Source organism: Acartia tonsa, chromosome 1 (genome assembly GCF_053477335.1).
Source record: "Acartia tonsa isolate MP-2025a chromosome 1, ASM5347733v1, whole genome shotgun sequence".
NCBI lineage: Eukaryota > Metazoa > Arthropoda > Copepoda > Calanoida > Acartiidae > Acartia > Acartia tonsa.
Genome location: NC_137260.1, coordinates 75590 through 87665, shown reverse-complemented (window position 1 = coordinate 87665; position 12076 = coordinate 75590). Strand labels below are relative to the sequence as shown.

The 12076-nt window shown below is 31.6% G+C and overlaps 1 long non-coding RNA gene across 1 annotated transcript; it reads right to left on the bottom strand.

Moving 5' to 3' along the window:
• Positions 1-712: 712 nt before the first annotated feature.
• Positions 713-2281, bottom strand: LOC145331759 (uncharacterized). The gene is made up of 3 exons (XR_013883892.1): positions 2225-2281; positions 1070-1215; positions 713-786 (listed from the first exon to the last, which is right to left on the bottom strand). It is a non-coding gene; the product is annotated as an uncharacterized LOC145331759 (long non-coding RNA).
• Positions 2282-12076: the final 9795 nt, after the last annotated feature.

The following is a 12076-nucleotide window of genomic DNA, read 5'->3' as shown; positions in this document are numbered from 1 at the left end:
AGTTGCTACGCTTTCTAAATCATACCTAACTACTACAGGAATCACCATGCAAAGTTTGAAATCGATAGGACAATTCTAACATGCCCTAATTAACGAATAAAAGCTAACTATCTCGGACGGACGGACGCACGGACGGACGTACGGACGGACGGACGGACGGACGGACGTACGGACGGACGGACGGACCGACCCTAATTATAGAAAAGCTTCGCTTTTAAAAATACTAGGTGTTTCAGAATTGTCACAGAAATATTCTGGGACAATCTGATACATATTCACTAGGCTTTTATCATTGCTTTCATCAATTAAATTAAAGATAAGGATGGTTTATTAGCCTAAATGTAGATTATATAACTTTGAAAGTATCTACTATAAAATTTTAAAATTAGTAAAAAGGATATGAATTTTTTATTATTTTTCATTGATGGATTGGATTATATGATTGAAATATCCAGTTAACAGTTAGATTTGCTCTTTAAACTTTGTAAACTAGCTCGCTGAAACAAACAATTCATTTCATAATTCTTGTAGAAAGAAAAATTGAAACCCAGCAGCCAAGAAAATGTATTTTGAAAAAAATCATTGTAGGGAAGCTACAGCTACGATTTAAGTAAGAGTAGTTATGAACTCACAATACCTTCCTAGAACACCCCTGCTAGTTAGTTTCTTTGGCGTGCTCAGGTAAACCTGTACCTGGCTTAAGCTAGCTGTGTTTAGTATCACTACCAGGACCTGCACAACCTGTGTTTTCATCCATTTCAGTTCCGCTGCATAATTCCTCCATTTCTAAATAAAAGTTTAAAGATCATATAACTAAAGACAAAAGTATTTTTGGAGCTCTTCCATCAAGTAGAAATAAACAATTTTTATTGTTATCATATTTAATTTTAATCACCAGAATTATGTCAAAGATTTTTTTAACTACATTTTAATATTTGTTTACTCAGATATTTGAAGCTTTACTTTAAAGAAGAATTAAATTGCAACTGTTAATGAAATCTTTTGCTTTAGAGAGATTATGATAATTTCACTAAGTGTATATAAATTTTAACACCTTAGCGAAGCTTACCTAAACCCAGAATACAGCTATCTCATTACAAATTAGCTGTAACAGCACTCCCAACTGTTGTTGTGGCAGCTAGTGAGTCTAGAGAATCTAAGATCTACCAGTTTCTATATTTGCAACACTCTCGCTGGTTTTGTAAACAAAATTACCTAAAATTGAAAGAGGTTTAGTAAAAAATAGATAAAAATGTAAAGTTTAGTTTTATTTCTTTTTAGAAATCCTGTGGTTAAGTGCTACTCCTGCTTCATCCTAAATAGTGATAGTTACTCTTTACTTCAGCTACGCCCCATAAAAGCCTCTAGTGGCACTTTAAATGTTTGGTTTTGTTTAAAATGATACGATACCTAGCTATGTTGCGTATTAGTCTCTGTACGTAAAAAAAAAATTCCGATTTTTTTGTGATTTCCCTTTGGAGGGTGGTGGTACCCTCCCCCAAAATAGTTATGAACCTTCTCAGGACCTATGACAAGCTCCCCTGTTAAGGAGAACCCGATCAGTTAAGCGGTTAGCAGATACTTTGGTACAAACAAATAGACAGACAGACAAACATCCTATTACTTTATTATAAGGATTGTGTTTATTTTATCATGATAAAGATAAAACAAATTATAAAATATAAATCATAGGATGACAACATTCATAGCAAAGACATTGTAAAATATTTATGAAGTTGAAATAAATGTAAAGATACAAAAAGCTTGCATGTTAAAAACACAATAGTAAAGTAAAAATTTACAAGAAATTACAGCATTCAATATTATTTAGTATCTCCGTTTAATTTCATAGTCATTTCGACATTTTTAGAAATGACTCCATATCATTGTGGGTGGACACAGAGAGCCAAGTTAAACAGACAAAAGAAGTTGTAGAGTAGAGATGCCTTTTGGATATCTTCACAAAAGATTTTATGGGCAAAAATCATCTAATATCTTATCGAATCATAGAATGACTGTTCTTCTATCAGCAAGGATAATTCTATTAATAAGCAGCAAATCATTAATACTTCAAAATATTAAATATTAAGAGTAAGAAAAGAGTAAAAGAAGTAAGAAAAGAGAGATAGAGATAAAAACAAAAAAGATTAAGAAAAAGAGGGACAAACAGACATACCCTACTTTTGAAGTAGATGTCTACAGAAAGGTAATAATTATATTTTACCTTTTAGCTATACACAGTATAAAGTAATTGTTAGTAGCATAGCTTCTCAGTACCTAAAAATGAGTAAAATAAAAATAGATAATATACAATCTTTTTATAATGACAGGAGGGAATTAGGGCCGATGAATTTATGTACATCCTCATAATAACACAAAATTACAAAATACAGTTGAAACTTTGGACACAAATAAGAAAATTTATTATAAAACTTTGGGGACTAATGTAATAAACAGTCCAATGCCCCCTGCCTCCATAAATGAAAACTGTAAGTTATCTGGTAATTTATCAAAATATACTTAGTTGAGCAATATGTTTTTTTTTTAAAATTTTGTTTCTTTTTAAATACTTTAGGCCAGGGTTAGAAACTCTTCCCCCCCACCCCCTCCCTCCTTATTAGTTTAAAGTATGTCTAAGTGTCTGTCTGTAGCAAAGGATCTTGCTAACAGCTTCATCAAACTTTATTATAGGTCTAAGGAAAGTTGATAACTTTTTAGGGGTAAGTTACAAAGTTTTAGAATAGAAGTGCTACTAATAATTTTATTTTAACTCTTACTTACGCACAAAAGATAAAATGAAGGTCAAGCTTATATTCTTAGGAGCAAAGCTTCTCTGTACCTAAACAATAAATATATTTATCTTTATATGAATGTAATAGGATTAGTCGATCAGTAGCTGTCTGTACAAGAGGAATTTGTTACCTGCTGAAACAAAATAATTTTATTTTATAGTGTAGCCTTGCATAGGATCTGGGAAGGTTCATAACTTTTTTTGGGGAAAATCCTACCCCGCCTATTTTCTTTTTACTAAAATAAAAATTGGGGTAGAAATCAACCCCCCCCCCCTTATTTAAAGTAACTCTAGAGGCCTCTAGAGGTGGATCCATTAGTTGATGTGCATATTTACTAGCTTTTAAACACAGAAGGGTAGATTTTTATTTGATTATTTCTGTAGGTAAGACTAGGTTGGGTTATTTTGAGTACTCTACTTGGCTTCCCTTTGGGGTTAGGCATACAAACAACCCCTTTACTTTCATATGAGGGGGTGGGGTTATCTGTACTTAAAATTAACTTTATACAAAACTAACATACTGTTAAATTATTTCTTTCAGATATATACATTATATGATTCTTTTCTCGTTGAAAAGTGTAAAAAGCTCGTATCGATGAGCTTCCATCGATGCGAGTCATGGCGAAGCAAAGCTTCTCTTAAACTAAATAGATAAAAACATCTATTAATATATGCTGACTTTGATAGCTGTTGCCAACCCCGCCCCCCCCCCCCCCAACGTAAAGGTTTTAAGATTTTTTTATATTAATTTTGTTGTTAGTACAAGCGGCATTTGTTTGTTTGTTACTTTAGGTCAGGTTAGGTTGGGTTGGGCTTTTCAATTTTAATTTATCTAAACAAGGGGGTGGGGGTTATATGTGCTAAAATTGAACTTTATGTGAAAGCAACAATAAACTTTTAAAATATTTTCTCGTATTCATTCGAATCCGGTGGACAGGAACCAGTTCTCATCCATACGAAAAAACTATGTCTAGCATCGTATTATATCCAGTTTTCTACGAATATAGAAATGTACAATCATAAGATTAAAACCAGTTTTTTTAGCCGGTGCCTCCGGCACCTCAGGGCTAAAAAAACTAGTTTTAATCTTATAATTGTACATTCTATATCCGCGGAAAGCCGTTTATAATACGATACGAGAAATAACTATTATATACTTAGTATTATTTACATCGTATTTTAAATAGCTTTCCGCAGATATTAAAATGAAAGATGAAAACCAGTTTTATTGGCCCTGACCGACCAAAGGCCCGGGCTTACAAAACTGGTATTAATTTTATGATAAATTGGACATATTTTGAGAAGAGATTATGTCTTGACCTAATTTAAATGTTTTTATGTTAAACAGCAATTTTTCTTTCTCTTTGTTACTTCTGCTATACAATTAACTGACACTTTTTATAAGAGAATATCTTGGATTAGTCTTTATACAATATTGTTATAATAACTATTATAATTCAGATGTAAACTTTTTATGTATATAATTAAGACAAATAAAGAATCAAATAATAATAATTATAATTTTATGATTTTCATTTTAATATTGGTGGAAAATTGTTTGTAATACGATGCTATATATGCTGTTTTAGTATGGCTAAGAACCGGTTATAATCCAGCTGATATTGATCAGTATCCAAGCCATACTAAAAAAAAACACATATACTATTTATTAATTTTGATTGACAAGAAAAGATTTAATTATAGAAATCGTAACAAACATACATGACTTTTAGAGTATCTGAGCTATATTATTTTATTTATCGTATTCATTTGGTGGATTAGAACCAGTTCTCATCAATACAAAAAAACATTGTCTAGCATAGTATTATATCCAGTTTTCTACGAATATAAAAATGTATAATCATAAGATTTAAAACCCATGCTTTCGGTATCTTGGGGCTGAAAAAAACTGGTTTTAATCTTATAATTATAAATTTTATATCCGCAAAAAGCTGTTTATAATATAATGCAAGAAATAACTATTCTTACCTTCACCACACAGAAAATAACACCAAGACCAATAACAATTACTTGTTAGGAGCATGGCTTCTCTATAACTAAACAAAAGATACATCTGTTAATAATTATATCTTAAGTATCTAATCTTAATTGGTTTTTTTTTTGTATGAGCTTTAGTTAGAATTATGACTTCTTTCATGTGTGATGTCAGTTTTAGAAATTCAGCTATCTGGTGGAAATTATAGTTTGAATAAAATTTATTATTTTTTGTAGGGGTAGGGTTGAATTTAGAGGAAAGGACAAACATAACCTAGTTATGGAGTAGCTGTGCTACTTATGAAAATATATAATTTAACACTTACCTAAGCACAAAAGATAAGACCAAGGCCACAGTTATTCTTTAGAACCAAAGCATCTCTATAACTAAAAAGTAAAAAATAGTAAATACATCTTTTAATTTTATCATAACATCTTCTTTTTTATTTTTTTCTTATTTGTATTTAAATTTTTAAAAATAAAAATCCAACTTAAATTTTGAGAGCAGTAGATAATCCTTTAATTAAAGAAACATGATGTCTGTCTGTCTGTACCAAAGGATCTCGCCAATCACCAAAACGATATTGTTCTCCCTTACTGTATAGCTTTTCATAGTTCCTAGTAAGAAGGTTTGTAGCTATTTTGGGGGAGGGTACCACAGCCCTCCCAAGAGAAATTGCAAAATAAACAAAAAAAGATATCTAACCTTATCTAGTGACGAAAAATTATTTTTGAGAAACATTTGATCTTAACATAGATTGAACATAAAAGATTTTACATGCCCCTAAAGGCCTCAAGGTGCGTAGCCACTAGTCCTCTTATATAAAGCAGCAAGGTTTATGTGTGTGTCAGTTTAAAATCTCACAAACTTCTCAACCGATTGATTTCTCAATGTTTGAAAAGCTTCAAATAGACACCATGATGGTTTTAGGCTATTTTTTCTGCTACCTATCTCCCTCTTTAAATACAGAAATCCTAGGATGTTAGGGGCGGAACTAAATGTGTGTTTGTCTGTCTGTCTTTGTGTACCAAAGGATCTTGCTAACCACTGAACCGATATGGTTCACCATTACATATTAGATTGTTATAGTTCCTGGAAGGTCTATAATTATTTTTTGGTAGGTTACCACCATCCTTCCAAGAGATTTCGCACTCTAGAAATAAAGTACCACCCCCCCCCCCAAAAAAAAAAAACCAAACTTTTTCTTTCAATAACTACAATTGAAAGTGGGGGAGGGAGGAAGAGCCATCCAGTGGCCTCTAGGGGCGTAGTCGCGATTTTTATATATGCATAGTACCTCCACTAATATTATAAGGAAAAAGGGAAAAAATATTAAACATACCATAGACTACCTTATGAGAATGAATAATTTAACACTTACCTAAGACCAAGAAGATTAGACCAAGGATACAGTTATACTTAGAATCAAAGCTTCTCTACAACTAAAATAAAATACATTAAGATTTCTACCTCCTATATTTACAAATGTTATATATTTCTTATTATTTTTAATTTTATTCTGAGCTGGTATTTTAAATCTATTTAGTGGAGAGCCAGATCGAAGTACGCTGAATTTCAGCCAATCACAGCGCGGCATTTCGTAAAATGCTGTGCTCTCATTGGTGTAAAGTTGGCTCACCCCGATCTGGCTTACCACTAAAATGATTTAAAGATCCAGCTCTGGATTTGTTGTCAAATTTTAAAAGAAAAAAATCTAAATCAGCAAGTTGTCAATATATTAGTATTTACAATAATATTAAAGGAAAGAGAAATAAAAAGCTATTTAGAGTAACGGCAAGACATAAACTAATGTTATAACAAAGTAGATGCGCTACTTATGACAATATAAAATTTTTACACCTACCTAAGCACAAAAGATAAGACCAAAGCCAAGTTATTCTAAAGAGCAAAGCTTCTCTACAACTAAATTAATAAATAAGTCTTTTGATAAGTACATTTTATGTATCTAATCTTCTTTTTTTTGTACGAGCCTTGATTTTATGACTTTTCCTACATATTTGTTGATAGATTTAGTAATTCAAAGGCCAATAAAAAGTTTAAAATGATTAAAACAGAAAGGACTGTCATAATCTGGTCAACGAGTAGCTGCACTACTTACGAAAATGAATAATTTTACTTCACACCTAAAAACCAAAGATAAGACCAAGAAATGTTATTCCTTGATAGCAAAGGTTCTCTACAACTATATTAATAAATACGTCAATAAATAATTCTACATCAAATATATATCTGTGTGTCCCTAACATTAGACCTTTAGGCTCTACTCTTCATAGAAAGTAGCTCTTAGTTTTAAGCTGTTTTCTTGGGGAATGGGAACCCCCAACTACCGAAAAAAGAAAATGAAACAACCCAATTTTTTTTGTAGGCAAAAAAGAAGTATTTATAGAAGCAGATAGAAATTAGCTAGTTATAGAGTAGCTGCACTACTTATGAAAATGAGTAATTCTACTCTTACCTAAACACAAAGATGATTCAAAGGTAAAGTCGTTGAACGCTTCTCTATAACTAAAATAAAATACGTAAATCAATAAATTGTATATTATTTATATATATACTAGCGGCTACACCCCTAGAGGCCTCTAGGGACACCTTATGTAATGGGGAGTGGTAATTCTAGACCCTTCACTTTCATTTTTAGGTATAAAAAGTAAAAAAGGGTAGGGTTTTTTTTCTGAAGGGGGGTATTTTTTCTAGGGGCTATTCTCTTCGGATGGTGGAGATACCCTTCCCCAAAATAGTTAAAAACCTTTCCTTCACCTATAAGAAGCTTCACTGTAAAGGAGAACCATTGTTCAGTGATCAGCATGATCCTTTGCTACAGATAAAAAAGGATTACTACTTTATATAATAGGATATAGGATATATATATATATATATATATATATGTTTTCTTTATATTATACCTTTCTTATTTTTAGTAGCGAAGCTTCTCTATAATTCCAAACGTCCGTATATCTGTCAGTCAGATATGAAGTGGGAAAACGTGATTTTCTCGGCTCCTATTCAAGAAATATGGCTGAAACTTTTTGGAACATTCCCAGCAATAAGAGGCTAAATTAACTAAAAACATCCATGGTAGTCGGACTGCTTTTTAGCAGGTTCTTGATTATTTTTAAAGAAGGTGTCTTAACTTTTTTGGTTTTTATTTAGAATAGCCAGTCGGTTAGTAAATCCATAGTAATTTTACGAATCCATTCTAAGCAAAATTGAAAATGTTTAATACAACTATAATAAAAATATAAGTTTATTTTCAGAATCATATTTTTTGGCTTAAAAGGGTTAACTTGAACAAATCCTAAATTACAATGCAATGTAGCAGATATTTTTTAAACACAAGAAACAATAATGCATTTTTAACTGTGTTGTTTTGAAGTTTATAAAGAGACTGAAGCATATTTGTGCATAATTTTTCACTCTTTACATTCTTTACTAAAAACACCGACTAGCCATTCTAAATAAAAACCTAAAAAGTTAAGACACCTTCTTTTCACATTTTTCTTGATTTCAACAAAAGCACTTTAAATCTCCTTGTCCGTATCCCATCCATGATTTTGTTGTGCTTCACGTGTTATGATTATTGTCATCCTTATTTTAATTTTGATTCATTTTTCTTTAAAAGTAATATAAGCTTAAATATCGGTTATTTATCTATTATTGAAAGTAGAGCGATATGTGTCTGTCTGAAGCAACCGCTGAACCGATTAGGCTCTACTCTTCTGAGAATATAGCTATTGGTCCTGCTGTGGTTTTAAGCTATTTTCTAGGAGACTGGGAAACCCAAACCCCCCGGAAAAAGAAACTTAACCCAAATTTTATTTGTAGGAAAGATAGAAATAACCTAATTATAGAATAGCTGCGCTACTTTAAACTGACTAAAAATGACTAATTTAAACACTTACTCACACACAAAAGATAAGACTAAGGCCAGAGTTATGCTTATGAGCAAAGCTTCTCTATAACTAGAAAAATAAATACCACATTAATAACTCAAGTTTACATATATATTTTCCATATACATACATATACATATGTTGTATAGAGATTAATAAAACAAGGATGACAACATTCTTAAAAGCGAAGCTCTGAAACGGTAGGCGAACGAACATCAACACTTGTAGAGTGTCAGAACTGATTGAGCAGAATTTCAATTTATAAGTTGTAACAAAATTGTAAGTAAATTTGTTGTAAAACTGCTGAAATACAGGATACTGTATAGGGCCATACTTACATTTTTAGACTTGGTTGTAGAGATGCTTTGCTTAAAATATTGTACCTTATAATAAGATCAATCGGATGATTATATCACATAAAAATTTGTTGTTAAAGAGTTTAAAATCAACATGTTAAAATGGACGTACAAACATTCTGGTTACGATTATAGAGTTGCTATGCTTTCTAAACTGTACCTATAACTACTACAGGGATCATCATACAAAGTTTCAAATTGATATGACACTTCTAACATGTCTAAATTGACGAAAAGAGCCAACCGTTAGGGACGGACGTACAGACATACCGACTGTCCTTAGTTATAGAAAAACTTTATGAAATTGTACTGCTTACCTAATAACGATAGATAACAAGAAATAAGTTATTCCCTGGGAGCAAAGCTTCTCTATAACTAAATTGATAAAACATCCATTAATAATATCTTATTGACGGATCTCAAATTTTTACCCTAAAAGATCTAAAGGGAGAGTTGGGGTCTTGAAATGAATTTTAAAATATAAGTGTTAATACGTTTTTATGGATGTTGTCATCTTTGTTTATTAGTTTTAAACTTATGTAAACATTGCAATATTTACCTTTTAATTAAAAAAAATTAATTGTAGATAACCGCTGCTGCCGCTGGTTGTTATCACAGCGACGGTAAAGAAACAACTTCATGAACTAAATCCCTTCCTTATCTTTCAGTTTAATTTCTAGCTAATAGGACGTGGCCTCCTGTGGATTACATTTAGTGATTGAAACGTTTGGACTATTAATTTAATTAATGCACCAACCAATCAAATACAATAAAAGTCTCCAATGTTGTTAAGCTCACGAATTATTAAACGTTATCATGAAACCATGGGGACTAGTCCGCAGCAAAATTAAGTTGATTCGTTGACCTTTTGGCCGAATTCAAGTTGGCAGCTGCTGGCATCTGCAACCTTAAGGGATTGAAAACAGCTTATAACAGTTACAAGTTACAAGCCTGCTAATATAGGCTAGATTAGAACAGATTATGAAAAATAATGTATAGCATCGCATTAAAGACAATTTTTCATGAATATTAAAATAAAAATCATAAAAAAATTTAACCATGGTTTTTGAATGCTAGGGACTAACTAATTTGGATTTATTAATATAATTTTTATTTTAATATTTGCGAAAATATAATGCATAAATAACTATTACCTCAAGCTTTCATAATACTATGCGAAAAAAGTATATGTCTCTATAATGTACATTTTAAACTGACACAAACTTGCAAAGAAAAATCAAGAATGACTTTATCTAAAGTAAACACTAACCATAAAAGTGCCTGCTGAGCAATAAATACTCCCTTCTCTTTTTTTGAAAAAGTTTATTTAAGGAAAGGGAGATAGAATTTAAACAAAAGATAAATCAACTACCCACCATTCTTAATATAAATCAAATAAAAAGGAAAAAGGGGAGGGGGGTTGCTGTGCTTGACAAGGTCCTCTGAGGGAAACCACCTGGCTGTCAAACAGACAGAATAATGTATAGAGTGGATGAAACACTGTAAAGGGTTTTTACGTCTTTTATCTTAAAATTTAAAGAAACATTTCCAAATAGAAATTATGTTAATTGAGCTTTGACAAAGAACGGACAAGAGTAAGTTGTAAGGTCAATACACATTAATTTGTGGAAATCTAATTTAGATTAAAGTTTACATGATTTAAATCAATTAAAATTTCTGAAGAACTATCTATGTTCCTTATTTTAAACAAATACTGCAATGACTAACATGTCTAACATATCCACAAGTATCGCAGCTAACAAAGTTTTGTTACAATATAGAGTGTTATGTTTTTTTTTGCAATGTGAAAGAAAGAGAGAAGGCAGAAGAGAAAGAAAGAGAGTGAAAGCAAATGAGATAGAGAGAGAGAGAGAGAGAGAGATGAATACAGGAAGAGAGAGAGGTAGAAAGACAGAGAAGGATATAAGAACCTATAGAGTAGCTCTGCTTTAAAAGTAAAAACCTTGCTTATTTGCTTAAATGAAGAAAACAAATATTTGAAATTTTACAATTTTTTACTCCGGAACTGATTCATATCCACTGGATATGAATCAGTTCTGCAACCGGGTTGTTGTAAAATTGCCCACAGAAGCATAGACAAAATTATGAAATAAATCCTTTTTTTTTAACATCTGCGGCAAACTGACTATAAAACCATATCTAACAGCTTGTCTGAACAGTATGTAAATTAAAAACTTGCAATAGTTTTGGCAATTTCACATAAAGTACCTTGTTGAGCAAACAAACCCCCATCAACTTTTTAAAAAAATAAATAGAAAATAAGGGAGGAGTAGGGGAGTCTACCCATTCCACCTTCCTTAATCTCAAGTTATTTCAGAATAGGGGTGAGGGGGGGGGGAGAGTTATCATAGCTCACCAGGGTTCTTTGTGTGCAAGCACCATATTTTCTTTAAAGTTTTATCTCATTTAATTTCTTCTTTAATTATTTTTTTTAATTACATCTTTTTAATACAATTAGTAGCAGGTATATGGATATAATATATGTGGATATTATGACATGAGATATTTTTTCTTTAACTTAATTTACTACTTTGTACCTCATTTATTGGTCACTACTTTATTCTAGTAGTCAAGGAGGGGATGGGGTAAAAGGAGTGGAGGAGTATTGTTATATTAGCCAGCTGACAATGACAATTGTATGAGAGTATGTGCAAATATGATGCAACATCCAAGTAATATATATTTATATATATATCAATTAGCAGTTATTAAGACAAGTGTAAGCATATAAAGATCACGTAAATGGCTATACTGATTACTGTCCTTCGCCCGGTTAGATAAAGACTTTAACATATATTCTTTTAACTATTTTTTAACTTAGACGGGCAAACAAACGGATTGACATACAAACAGACAAAAGGCACTAAAGGTACTAAATAGATAGATAGATATATTTCTGTTTTTTCCTGCTCATGGATTTTGTCATCCTTGACAACCAACCCTTTGATTGCACCACCTTTGTCTGGAGGTCCTAACTGTGCATGGTAATGCCTGTTTTCGA